Source organism: Haliaeetus albicilla, chromosome 3, assembly GCF_947461875.1.
Source record: "Haliaeetus albicilla chromosome 3, bHalAlb1.1, whole genome shotgun sequence".
In the NCBI taxonomy this organism is placed as follows: domain Eukaryota; kingdom Metazoa; phylum Chordata; class Aves; order Accipitriformes; family Accipitridae; genus Haliaeetus; species Haliaeetus albicilla.
The window spans coordinates 8,062,643-8,077,740 of NC_091485.1; positions in this window are offsets into that span (position 1 = coordinate 8,062,643).

Sequence of the window (15,098 nt, forward strand, 5' to 3'; positions counted from 1 at the left end):
GACTATAATAAATTACATGAATCAAAGTCTGATGGTTTTCACCAGCTAATATTTCTGTGAAGAAATAGTTAACCTCTTCAGTGCTGATTCTCCATGGATTTATTGTATTATAAGCATTCAAAAGAAATCATTCCAGGGATGTAATTGTCGGTTAAGAAAACATGTTTCTTCTAAGTGCACCTTCAAGGGACAAAATAGATTATGCCCAGGTACAAAGCAATAAATAAGGTTGCTAGATAGTAGAGAACAAAGAGGTAAATGGATGGAAATGTTTTGGAGGTGAAGAGGTCTGCACCTCACAGACAGACCTGTGAGCCCAAAGCACAAACACCAAGAAATTATGGAGTTCCATCATGAAGACAATACACTCTAAGACTCCTTTTCCAAGTACACTCTACCTATGTATCAAAGTCAGTGAGATTCATTTTGTTTGGTGACCCTCTTGAAATGAGTGAACATAATATAATGCTGGTTATTTTATCATTCTGCGCTTAATTCCACAAAGCGAGGACTAGACAAAACATGCTTGAGTCCAAGCTTTGGAGTTTAACCACCTAGCAGGGAGATGAATTAAGTAGTTGCCACATTTGCCTGTCTTGTTCATCCCTCTGTCAGAGATTGCCAGCCTTGCACCAATAAATCTCTGATTAAAATGCATTGCTTTTGAGTCCCTTTAGCTTTCAGTTTTGCCTTGTTTAGTCTGTCAGGGTGGAAAAAAAAATACAAAGCCAAACCGAAGTAACCTGAATTTGGCAGTGGTTACTTTAATATCCCAAACTTCAAACCTCCATCTCAAGGGGCTGTTTGCCATTCAGTCATTACTCCTGGAGACCTGGGCAATCTTTTGGAGAAGGCAAGGCTAAGCAGCTGCTACCATCCTTCACATCATCACTCGTGAATCAACTGCTTCATTTGAATTTATTGTGTCTTCCCTGCTGGATCCTGCACTTTGTGGACCACTTCTTATACAGACTTCAGGAAAAGAAGGAAAGGCAAATTATTGTAAAAGCTGCTGACCTTCTACCTCCTAGTACAAAGAGAGATTTATGCATGGTAAAACACAATTTACTAAGGTAATATTAGAGGCATAAAATATTTCCACAAAAATATGACTGTATCTCTTAATACAATGTTTAAACTGTTTTACAAATTGTTCTGAGAACAGATTTCATTTAGAAAGTATTGAATAGAATTACTCAAAAAATTTATATAACATATGCATCTTGAATCAGCCCTTCTACAATCATAAATGGACACATATATATACACGTGTATATATGTATGTTCTACAAATGCATGTCTTATACTTGCTTGTAAAGGATTTCCACAAACTGACTGCAATTTTTATAAACCGAATATTTTGTAGATGAAGTAACTTGTTAACTGAACCATAAATAAATTTTTAATGAAAACAAATGTATCAACCAAGTCACTGAAATAGAAAACCACCAAGGAAGGAAAAGCTGTCTGACAAAAGAAAATGGCCCTTCCTTCCTTCCTCCTTCCCTCCATCCCTTCCTTCACACATTTGAACAGATAAATCTAAAATGCCTGCCAAATAACAAAGAATGGAACAGGAATCCACCACTTCATGTTATATGGGGAAATGGAATTGTCTTATTCAAGTAGCTACCTTAGACACTAATATCAGCAGTTTAAAGGAAAAATCATCATATGACTTATTTAGAGAACAGTACCTGTGATATGCCCTCAGACCTTATTTTACTGGACAGAAGTAGTTATTTTGCTGGTACAAAGGTGATAATCTTAATTCAACTTTAAATATAAAGGGCACTGTAAATGGAACTACTGTCATATGGAGCTGATTTCAACCAAAGGTGGATCAAAGCTCACCTAAGCATAGAATGAAACACTTAAAACAAACCAACCATCTTAAATATTAACAAGAAGACTTCCAGAAGAAGCTTTTGCCAGAATAGACTAGAAGCAGTGCTATAGGTCCTGATGGCATTTGTCTCTCTATGCATTGCAGTCGTTATCTGTAGCTTGTAATATCATGAAATCTGTGGTGAAATAAATAGGACTTTGATATTCCTGTTTCATAATTGCTACCTCTGGAAAAGTAAAAATAGCAGAAAATCTGCAGAAGTCAATACATTCTGTCCAGGCTTTATTTATTTAGAGTATTTGGCCTACAAATCTGTAGCTCTACCCTAGAGAAAAAGAACAACCACATGCCTTGGGCAAAGTCTCCCTTCAGTGTGGTAATGATGTTTAGAGGATTTCTATATTAGTGTCCCTCCATGTATTTGTAGTGTGTCATATACTCAGTACAACCATTCCAGTATTTTGTGTCCTCCCTTTAAAATCCACAGCTATTTTTGAAAACTAACTCACCACATGTGCCATTCTAATCAGAAATTGGAATACACATCTTTTTTCATTCTTTTCACTTTTCTTCTTTTTATGAGCACCAAAAATTCATGTAAACAGCTGTTTCATTGTTGGAAAAGGACAATGAGGAAGGAAAATAGACTTTAAAAGGTTATTTTTTCTGTAAGTCGCAGCCCTTCTTGGTATTTACAGGCAGAAAGGAGGTGGCTGCATTCTGTCCCAGCCTGAATTCATAAACCTAACTTGATCGTCTTCTGAAGAATTTATGAATCATGGTTAATAATCAGCTTTAGGCCCTTCTGAGGGAAGAATCACATTTTGAAGCTACAGAGGTCCACTAAATAGCCCACGGGAAATGACCCTGCATCCCATTAAATATAAAAACTCACTACTGTAGGACTCTATGTCAGAGGTAAAACATTTCAGTCTCTGCTCCCTTCAAGTGTCAGAGAGCTCCCTCTGCCTAAATGCTTTATTAAGATTGAAGAAGCATACCAGATTTCTGCTTCTCAGGGAAAACTGTTTTCTTCTTGAAAAAGTTTTTTTCCCTTTTACTTTGGGGGAAAAAACCAAACTCTTTCTTTTCTCCATTCCCATATATTCATTATTGTCCACCTTTTTTTAAAGCTTTTATCTTTCTTTTATCTTTTTCATATGCCTGTGGCAAACACCATAGTTGTCTTCTTTCTATTCCAAGAATCAGCTACAGTGAATGCTTTATCTTAGTTAGACCAGGTTGCTATTTTCCTATTTAAATGGAAGATATGGATTGAAAGTCAGATGTGAAGGTCAGGGAAATGGTTCTTAGTTTATTGTGATTTAGGTCTTTGCAGGCCACTTTTTGCTTGATGGAAAGCATAATCACAAGAATATTATTGAGAAATAAAGTGAAATTCACATTTACTTTAATAATCTACTTAAGTTTGCCAGGCATAAGTGCTCCCACATTTGTTTTGCTGTCTCTTCAATTACAATGGTGGTATTGGTCACAATTTCAACAAGAAAAAGTCATTTACAAGCACTTCTTCATGTTAGTCCAATCAGTTTTGGGGGAACATACATACAATGTATGTGAAAGTAAAAAAAGACAAATAGAACAGATAGACCTGCAGCTGTTGATTTCCACCGGGTGATTTAAGAAGCAACAAATGATGATAGTCTTATAGACACCAGAATGAATAACTTGTGTTTCTCCACTTATAAAGGGGAAAATTTTACCAATTTTTTTTTCTGATGCAACCATTCTGACTTCAGTCAACTGCCCATAGCTTACAAGACCTTTTTTATAAAAAGTCTTGGCATACCTAATGGCTGTTTGGAAGGTCCTTAGACTTTATACATTTGACAAAATATGAATAGCACCCAAGAAGATATTATGATTATAAAAACCAATAGTGGTAGCAAGATACCACCAGTAACAAAAGCCGTAAATTATATCAATATAAAAAAGTTACGTTCAACCACTTGAGATTTGACAAAGAATTTTTATTATAAGGAAAGAAAAATAGAATGAAAAAAGAGGAATGCAAATATTACAAAGTCTGGAAAATAAAAGAATTACATTCTGATTCCACTATCTGAAAAATCCAAAAGAAGAAAGTTCTCTGGAAAGTAATAAGGGTGTGTGAGTCTTCAGCAAATTAGACGTGATCTTACAGTGTATTAGATACAAAAAATAACAAAACAATTTTCAACTGCCCACACAGAGATTTCATTTCTGAAAGCAGAGAAGTAATAAACAGCTATCTTTTTACAGCTGCAATGCAGCCTTACTTGGAATATTGCCTGCATTTCTGGGTATGAAACTTTAAGAAAAATGTTAAAAATTTCCAGGAACTTTGAAGAAAAAAAGAACGAAAAAAACCCTAACAAAATCATTAAGGAAATAACATTAGCAGAGAAGGAAAGAAAAACAGCCCAGTAGAGCTTCAGCTGAAAAAGAGCTAAACACCACTTTCTGGCCTGTCAAAAAAACATTTATGCAACAAAAAGGAAGATCAGCTGTCTTATGACGATAATGAATGTTTGTCTTCCACCACAGAAGGTAGGGTCTGTCTGCTCTGGGGATGTGTAGGTTTCCGAGAATCCTGTAAATCTTACAAAATATGCAAACAGAAGTAGTTATTACTACATCATTCCTCCCCCTCCACCAGCTTTATATGCTCTTTTTTTTAAACAAAAGTGAGCCTCAATTGTTTTTGAATGGCCTGTTGGCTTTGCTCCAATGAATGGTCACCTATTTTTCCAGCCTGCAGGAACAGTACATTATTTTAAAAAGGTCCAGATGGTAGAGGTTTGGGGAATAAACCCAAACCCTGTTTTTTTCTGTTCTATTTGTGTCTTTTATATTACCAATTTTTTGCATCAAAATTACAGAATAGATTGCCAGAGTGTGTCACACTCAAAATCTTGACAAAAGGAACATGCAAACCCAGGTATTTACTGTTAGAATAATTAAATACTAATATTTAAAATACTAAAATGCTAAAGTACTAAACCACTAAAACACTAAAATAAAATGAAAATAAAGTCTAATGAAATAAATATTATTAGCCTAGTTGCAATGAAGCTAACATTTATAGTTTCATTTATATTATGGTCAAAATGATATACATACAAACTTTCAAGTATTTCCCCCTAAAGTTTTGGGGAGGGAAGGAGTTACAGCAAGTCATTGGCATCCCTAGTCCTTTGCCAGGAGCAGTACGGTGGTGATGTGGATGATGTCTTCCTCTTGATATTAGGATCTGCTTAGAGCAACTTTATGTGTTTACTAACCTGCTTTACATCTTGCTTTATCTTCTTTGTTCTGAAAGTCCAGGTTACATCCAAAATTTTTATATACATATGTGTTTTACATATATTGGATACTTGTCCTTTGCTTTCTTTGTTATGACTAAACCGAGTTTTACCCAGCTCCCAAGGTGACATTCCTGTGATGAGTAATAACTGGCCATAGGTCAGTTGCTTATAGCCCTGGACTCTCCAGTGTCACCCTCCCCCTGTATTTTCAGGCTGTCCGCTATCATCCCAGATCTTTATTCCTCTACACTGCATTTTGTTCCATGACAATGGATTCTCCATTCCACGTGAGTAAATATGTGTTATTATTGTGTATTAATTACAAAGTGTATAGAACAAAAGCAACTGTGCAAAGTTAAGCAGAAGCTAAACCAAAGCAGGTAACAGTTACCTGATCATTAAATGAGCTAAAACCTTTGCAAGCTAAAACCAAATTTCCAGGCAGGCTGAGACAAGTCCAGGCAAAGCCTGACATCTCACCTAGGAGAAGGGGAACAAGCATGGGATACACACTGGACTCTCTTCAGCTCCTTCTAGAGTATGATTTCTTGAAGACCATTCTGGTTTGAGACAAGCAGCACACAAACTCAATAAAATCACAATTTTTAAACCACTATCCTGCCCATGAATCTGTCTCCACCAAAAGCTCTTAGCATCTTCGTCTTCTATTTATTTGTTTAGGTCACTAACCTAGATGATGTATTTAGCTTGTATAAGGGAAAAAAAAAGTGATTTGTACTGGCCAGAAATTACTCTGGAGACATTTTGCTTCCTCATAACACAAGGTTATGATTGTTCTTAGCCTTCCGTGTCATGTACAAAATGGTTGAATCCTACCTCATTGTTCCTTATGCCCTTCCTGTACAGAGGACAACCGCACAAATGTGTCGTGTACTCTGCAGGATGGGGCAGAAGTGTTATTAAAACTTTATGGAAACAGACACTATGATTTCATGTGTAAAACTCTAAGTGCTTTCCTGGTGCCATATATATTTCATTATAAAACTATTAACGACATAGCTAATTATTGCACAACATATACTCAGTGCATAAAACAGAATCTATCCATAGCCTCAAAACGGAAATGGAAGTAAAGTGCATTTTATAACTAGTATTTAGCTTGTTTGATTAAAGCCAAGCTGTTCTTCAGTTTCTCTGTCCACACAGTTCTATTTGGCCTAAGCAAGAATACAGAAGTGTGCAGAACAGACTTGCCAGGACTCTGATAAAATATGTACTTGCTCGTTCAATTCCTGGACTGCTGATTCAATGTCTTTGGAAACTCCTTCCGACAGCAAGCATCTTACTAAACATATTTAAATGTATCTTGTGGATACAGATGGGTCCAGTGTATCCAACAACAACAGAAAAATAAAGCCATCTACTGAGAACTGGTCACATAACTTGAACATGAATACTTAGTTGTTATTCAGTGCTTTACATCTGTAGACCTCAGAGTGCTTTTGCAAAATATTATCCACATTTCTAGCTGTGGAAACTGAATCACAAAATGATAAACAAATCATGCTGTGTCAACACACTTAGAGATATGGTAAAGTTTTTGGGACAAGCACCGGGTTTTACCCTTTGGTATGAGAACCCAGTAAGACAGAAACTATCACAAAAGTTTCTGTGAATGTTTCTCTGATACAGATAAATGAAACAACCAAGAAGTTTTATTTCATCGAGGAAAATACCTTAACCTGTTGGCCATGCTGCCTTTGGTTGATGGCACTCCTGCAGATTTCTTCTTTCCATCCTTTTAAGTACAGCAAACATAGAAGCTTTAGGAAGAAAACTGGAAAAGAAAACTCATAACTAGCAAAACCATAAAATATCATTTTAAGCATGTCCATAGTTAAATCATTTTTAAGAAAGACTCATGAGTCCTTTTCTATGTCAGAATAAGTTTTGCAAGCACTTCTGTGCATAAGATCATAATATTTTATGATTTATTCCCAAACACATTGAAGTGAAAAGAAAGACCTTCAAGTTTCCTACAGATGAAGAAGAGGTGAAAGATTTTTCTTTGACCTATAAAAGCAGCTCCTTAGCAGACATATAGGTTGCTTGCTTAGACAAAAAGATCGAACACAACTCTAAGAATAAAATAAAGCTACTGGAAAGAAAAAAAATCTTTTCTAAATAAAAAGTTATTTATATATCTCACCTGGTATTAGCCAAGAATTTCTTTCACATGGGAATCAAATGAAAGAAGAATGGAAAGTAATTAAAATATGATATATTACACAGAAAGACAGAAGTTTAGAAGCACATCTGCAGCCTACCTATGTGAAAGACACAGAGAAAACTGACACAAAAAATGCCTGTAAACGTGAACCCAGCAAGTAACCACATGTTACTACTGCAAAAACATAATTTACATTCAACATCTGGATTTTGTGAACTGCCTTCAAAATAAAAAAGAATAATAATATAAAGTGGTGGAGCGTAGTCTGGAGCTGCAATTCCATATCTCATTTTGCTTAACTTCTCTTAGGCGTTCCAAGAGAATGCTCTTCATTGCAATCCTAACAATGTCAGTGCAATTAATTATGCAAATAAAACTCTTCCTACAGGAGTTGCAAAATCAGCATATTTTTAAGCTTATCCAGTGCTTTCATATAAAGAATGAAAATTTCTGGACATACAGAGAGAATTCTTTCTGAGAAGAGACTAAATAATCAAGACTACTTGATTTAGAGCTCTTTACAGTGGCTGAAATGATCAAGTCCCAGTTAGAGGAGATGTTTTGGATATATGTAAAACAATGATCGTACACTGTCCCACCACAGCTTATTTGCCCTCTGACAGTTTTCACATTTATATACACGATGACTACACAGGATGTGAGTGGACTGCTCTAGTGAAGAACATGGGAATCCCATCTGCAAGTAGAGGCTACTTACACTCCTAAGAGAAGTTACATAGTAGGAAGAGATTCTATTTTGTCAGAGGATTAAGTAATGCAATATCACACAATGCCAAGCTATGTAAGCCCTGCAGCACAATGCCAACACAGAGGTATAAATGTTTTTTTTTGATCAAATTTCCATTCTGTGCTAACATCTAGCCTAAAATTGGCATTTGGAAGCAGACCAAACAATAAGACAGGTCCAGAATCCAGGAAGTGAACAAAAAAATGAATCTATAAATACTACATATACAAAGGGTAGTTTGGCACATTTCTTCATAAGACACATGAAGTTAAGAAAACAGGGGATTTTATCCCTCAGGTAATGATCCACAATTTTCATACTCTGTCTCTTTATTCTCTGTTTTTGCTTCATAGATATATTCTCTAATACAGGAATGGGAAACTGAGCAAAAAATGTTGTATACTGTTACTTTCCCTTTTTTATACCAGTAAAATTAAATAATAATATGCCCTTTTTGGCTACATTCCACCTAACTTTTGGCTTTTCCACAATGGCAAGATTTAAAGGATTTGGAAACCTTCTGTACAGTAATTTAGGGATTCTGCTAATATGAAAGGGATAGAAACTGTGTTTTGTGCCAAATATGCTATACACATTTGATATTTTTTTAGATTAATCTGTACATAAATTATGTATACGAGAATCTGTTTTAGTATAACGCTTTCTTTGTGGTTCCTTGACTTTACAGCAACAAAAAATCTAATTTGGGAAGAAAAAACCTCCACATTAACTTGATAAGGTTTTCTTCATCAGAGTGTTTACAGCTGCAATTATAATTTCTTTTCACACTACAAGTAAGTGGTCAGACTCAGCCACCTTCTTTCATGAGGTGTAATATCTCATTCTGTGGCTGACAGCACTAGCATCAGTGACAAAGATACTACACCAAGTTAAATCTACACTACCTCTCCGACAACTGTTCCTACTTTCTAGGCCACTTCTTATGTCTAAACCAAAAGGTTAACTTTGTGGAGGTCTCTTGACCTCCTGGCTCCACCAAAGCTCTTAGAGATCTTATTTACCCCAGTCACCACTGCAAATGCAGATGGGGAAAACAAAGATTTTACAGAGGACTCAGCAGGTCCAGAAGGTAGGCAGAGGTATCCAGAAAAGCATTTTTGGTGGAGGCTCCTTTGAGCTGGTACGACATAGTCTCCGGCCACATATGCAGTAATGAAACCAGAAGCCTACTGTGGCCTTAGCACCACCTTAGAGACTATGTAAAGAAAAGGTATATATATATATCCATATATGATAATGAAAGAAAGGTCTGAACTGAAGTATATAAACATTCATACACAATAGGCAGAATACACACCTTTTCATCCTGCAGAAATCATGCAAAAATGACCTGTTCCATGAGAAAGTATCTGTGTCCTATGAGGAAAGACAGGTTTTACCATTCAGGAGATCCATAAGTTTAGTTTGCTTTTTATGGAGCAAAGCTCCAATCTCACAGGTTCAAAATATACTTTGGAGCCAGGGAAAGGGCACACCTGTTGTACTTACACTACTATTGACTGTTCTCATCTGGACGTAGAAATAGTGGTCTGCACCAATTGTGGGTCTGTGGTGGGTTGACCCTGACTGGATGCCAGGTGCCCACCAAAGCCGCTCTATTACTCCCCTCCTCAGCTGGACAGGGGAGAGAAAATATAACAAAAAGCTCGTGGGTTGAGATAAGGACAGGGATTGGTCATTCAACAGTTACCGTCAAGGGCAAAACAGACTCGACTTGGGGAAAATTAATTGAATTTATTGCCAATCAAATCAGAGTAGGGTGATGAGAAAACAAAACCAAATCTTAAAACACCTTACCCCACCCCTCCCTTCTTCCCAGGCTTGACCTCTGATTTTCTCTACCTCCTTCCCCCAAGCAGTGCAGGGGGACGGGGAATGGGGGTTGGGGTCAGTTCATCACATGTCGTCTCTGCCACTCCTTCCTCCTCAGGGGGAGGACTCCTCACTTGTCCCCTGCTCCAGCGTGGGGTCCCTCCCACGGGAGACAGTTCTCCATGAACTTCTCCAACCTGTGTCCTTCCCACAGGCTGCAGTTCTTCACGAACTGCTCCAGCGTGGGTCCCGTCCCTGGGCTGCAGTCCTTCAGGCACTGACTGCTCCAGTGTGGGTCCCCCGTAGGGTCACAAGTCCTGCCAGGAGCCTGCTCCAGCGTGGGCTTCCCACGGGGTCTCAGCCTCCTTCGGGCATCCCCCTGCTCCGATGTGGGGTCCTCCCCGGGCTGCAGGTGGAGATCTGCTCCCCCGTGGACCTCCCTGGGCTGCAGGGGGACAGCCTGCCTCACCATGGTCTTCCCCACGGGCTGCAGGGGAATCGGGAGCACCTCCTCCCCCTCCTTCTGCACTGACCTGGGGGTCTGCAGGGCTGTTTCTCTCACGTGTTCTCACTCCTCTCTCCAGCTGCTGTTGCGCAGAGACTTTTTCCCCCTTCTTAACTATGTTCTCCCAGAGGTGCTACCACAGTCGCTGATGGGCTCAGCCTTGGCCAGTGGAGGGTCTGTCTTGGAGCCGGCTGGCATTGGCTCTATCGGACATAGGGGAAGCTTCTAGCAACTTCTTACAAAAGCCACCCCTGTAGCCCCCCGCTACCAACACCTTGCCATGCAAACCCAATACAGGATCACAGAATTTTTTCCTAGGGAACACTTGTAGTATTTATAAGTGAGCACAATGGCATTTACTGTATAATGATATTATTATACAAGCAAAGAGTTTATAAATAAATATAAATATTGATTTACAATTTTTACAATTTTTCTATAGCATGAAAGGACACTTCAGTTGAGGAGAGGTATTGAAAAACTACGGAGGCCATGTTATACATTGACAGAAACTGGACTGGCACTGTTCAGTTTAGCAGGAACATGCCTGTATACTTCAGAAGGAAATGGCCATTGGTATTGTTTCATGCAAATTTACCAATATTTGTTTTTATAAAGAAAAGGAAGAAGGACATAAATAAAAGACTATTATTTACTAGTATTATTAGCATAATATTACTAAGAACAACATGTAGTGGGACTGATCATAGCCTTTTTATTAGCACACATTTCAGAGATATCCCAAATTATCTTTTAGTTGGTTTCCTTATTAATTCAGCTAGAGAAGACACATCATTACAAGATTAAAACAGCATTATTATTGCTGGTGATATGAAGCTTACTGAAACAATAGTTGTTGTGACAACAATCACTGAGAAAGAAAATTAAATACGTCTAAAAGTACTAATGATAAGGCTGTAGTCAGAATTCTCTTTTTAATCTACATTATAACAAGTAAGTGTTTTTTTCTTTCATGTCGCTAAATCATATAAATATTAGACTAAATTGCGCCAACATTAGTGCATTACTGCAGTGCTTCACTTGCATGAAAGTAGGAAATATTTACTAATTTTCCAAATATGGTTTATCAGATGACTCTTGGAAATACTTATCCACATGATTCATGAAAAAGAAACTTGTTTCCAGCAGGTAAGAACAATAAGGACAAAGAAATATTTTGCAATGCAAATAAAAAGGATGAAAAAAACCAAACACTTCCATCAGACTGACTGTAAAATCATAAGACTGCGGAGTATGATATGCATTAGGCATAATTATATACAAATGCATACTTTGAAAATGAACATCAAAAGTGTGTTTATGTTGCAGTGAAATTAAGCACATGTCCCAGTTAATATTAATAACTTCCTTGTTATATGAGTGTGTTTTCCTTTTAAGAGCATTTTATTGTGGAGTCTTTCCCACTGAGCTGGATTCTCTGTTACAGTTCTTACACCAAAACCACACGAGTAGACCCCTATTGTGGGTAAAGAAGCCTTCCTGGCTTGTCTGCTACTGCCACTTCCAAATGGAGTGTTACAGAATCATATATGTGGTCTTACACAAGGTCCTTTTATACGCACTGTTCTAGCTGATAGGCACCTGTACAATATGAGGAATACATGGATCTGAAAATGGAGTAAAATAAATCAGTGGGACAGTTAAATAGAAGTTGAAAGTACTGAGGAAAATGATGGAGGAAAGATGTTCTGTGATATAGAAAGCTTGGAGTTAAGCGTTAACAAGCTGTTCGCAAAGTAATTTTGTGTGTTTATTAAATGAAATTATAGATTTAAATAGGAAAAATAAACCTGGGGGACTACACTGCCTAACCAACCAGGCAAAAGTGACTGCCACCTGCTGAGGGGACATCAGAGAAGCACCAAATGCAAGAAACACAATAGGAACGCGAAAAGTCAGCTAATTCACACTAGACTGATTAAAAAACATGCAGGGCTGCTCAGGCTGTGTTTTCAGAAACAGCCAGTGATTCCTGAACAACTAAGGATTTCTGGGCCAAGCCATACAAGAAATCCCAGAGGAGAAATAATTCTGGTCCTGAATCAGTCCATAGGAAAGTGTCATAACGCTATTGTTGAAGAGCCACGCTGTCATTGTAGATACAACATACTTCATCTCAACAGTTTTGTGTGAATAACAAGAGCTGAAAAATCCTCTACTGTCATGCAATATTAAAAAAAGGGAATAATATGAAAGTGAGAAAGCTACTTAAAAAGAAACTAAAAGGAGCAGCTAAAAAAGTAAAATCTTCTCTGGAACTTTGGGAATAATTTTGGAGCCTCATGTTGGAGGCACAACACAAATGCATATGTTTTCAAAGAAGATTTTTAGAAAGAACAAAAGAAAGTCAGGATGGGCAAAGAGCAGAGTAAGGAAGTCTATTAAAAATAAAAAGCTACCCTTCAAAAACCTGAAGTTCAATCTGAATAAAGAAACCAGAAAAGAACATGAACTTTGGTAGTTTAAATGTAAAAACACAGTAAGGCCAGACAAAAAAAAAAAGCTGAAATCTTATCAGGAGCAGAAAGTCTGTCAGACAGTCTAAAGGCCCAATAAACAGTCAAGGCATAAAATGAGTGCTTGGATGAGATGACAACATAGATGACAACGTAGAGGAAGAACTAAATTACTATTTCGAATCTCTCTGCATCAGGTAGGCGTTTGAAGATTTTTTTTTAAAGCCAGAACTGTTTTTCACAGAGAACACAAAAGAGAATACAAATATCAGATTTAAATGTCAGGAGTACAGCTTATAGGACAACTTGACAAAATGAATGATTTTAGATCACCAAAGCCAAACACATGCTTCCAAGAGCTCTGCTGAATTTCGAGGGAGAAATGGCTGAACTACGGACTGAAGTATGTAACTTTGCTCTAAAAATTGCCTTGCTACCAGCGGACCAGAAGGAGATCTAGGGCACCAGAGATCAATAAGCCTATACTCTGAATAAAACTGATAGAAAATATGACAAAGTCTGGAGCCTCTACAGAGACTTTTAAGGAAACTAAGCAGCCATGGTATAAGAGGAAAGAGTCCAACTTGGGTAAATAACTAGCTATAAATTAGGAGGCAGTGGAAAAAATGGTTATTTTTCACAGAGAAGTGACCGGTGGAGTTCTGAATAAACAGTCATGAAAAGGAGATGAATAACTATGTGACAAAGTTTGCTGATCATGCTGATTTATTTTGTATCTTAAAAAGTAGAGTTGGCTGCAGAGAGTTGCAGAAAGACTACACAGCACTGAGGGACTGGATGATAAATTGGAAGATGGAATTTAATGCAGAGAAACATGAAGTGATGTGCATATGGAAAAACAAATGCAATTTTATGATGGATTCTGTAATGATGGGTTCTAAGATGACTTACCACTCAGGAATGAGATCATTGTTTATAATAGATAATTTCACAAAATTATCACTTCAGTGTTCAGTAAAAGGAAAAACCCCAAATTTTAGGAATTAATAGGTAAAGAATAAAGAACAAGACAGAAAATGTCATTATGCTACTATATAAATCTCCAGTGCACCTGCACTTGAATGTTGTGTACGTCTGACCCTCCCATCCTGAAGGAGATACGACAGGAAATCAGGAAAATGGACAAAAGCCCCAGCAACAAATGACAGCAGATTAAAGTCTATTCAAAAGCGTGGGACAGTTTCCAAATGAGGAAATGCTAAATAAACTAGGATGGTTTGAGCTAGACAGCAAGAATGGAGGTTTGATGGCATCTCTGAGTTCAGAAGTGGTGCAGTGTAAGGACCACTTCACCTTCAGTCCTAAACTATATGCAATCAGACAAAACCAGTAGGTGATAGGTTCAAATCAAGAAAAAAAGGCTGATCTCCACACAATATGTAGATTAGCTGCGGTAATGCCCGATGTGAAAGGCAGTGGGACTCAGCTGTTTGTATGGATTCAAAAAGCACTGGAAGAAGATACGGAAGAAAATGTCACTGGAGTCTGTAAGGAATGGAGATACCAGCTCTACCTCCAAAAGTTTCCTAAGTATGTAACTGTTGGGTGGGGAGTGAATATTCAGGGGAATTTCACAATATACTTGTCATCTTCCTCCACTTTTTTCCAGGCATCTGCATTTACCTGCTGTCAGAGACAGGATACAGGCCCAGGCAGGCTTTTGGTTTGATCTAGCACAGCTGTTCACATGTTCTTAGTGATAAAACTCACTGTTCTTCATTATGAAAAATAAAAAACTTTGATTTTTTTTTCTGTTAAACTTTCCAGATAATAGTCAAGAGTGAATGCTAAACTTCTTTGCAAGTGAGCTTGAAAGCCCTTCTCTTGATCATCATATACTGAATGCGCAAGAGTTCTGTAGGTTCTGTCTTGACTACGCAGTGCTGCTATATATTAAGGGTACTACAAGAACTTAAAAGCATGTTTGTTGTTGTGGAAATCTTTAAAACTTAGGAAGGGTTTCTAATGGGGTTCTAAAGGGTTTCTCTTTTAATGTGTTTGCAGATCTGTTTTGATGAACAGTCAGTATATCAAAAAAAAAAAAAAAGGTGGAAAGAACCAAGCCAGCTACCTTTGCAGAAGCTTTATATTTAACTTTGCAGAAGAGAGAGAAAGTTTTTTTATGTATTAACTCACTCATTCAGCTACATGAGGGTTAAGCAAGGT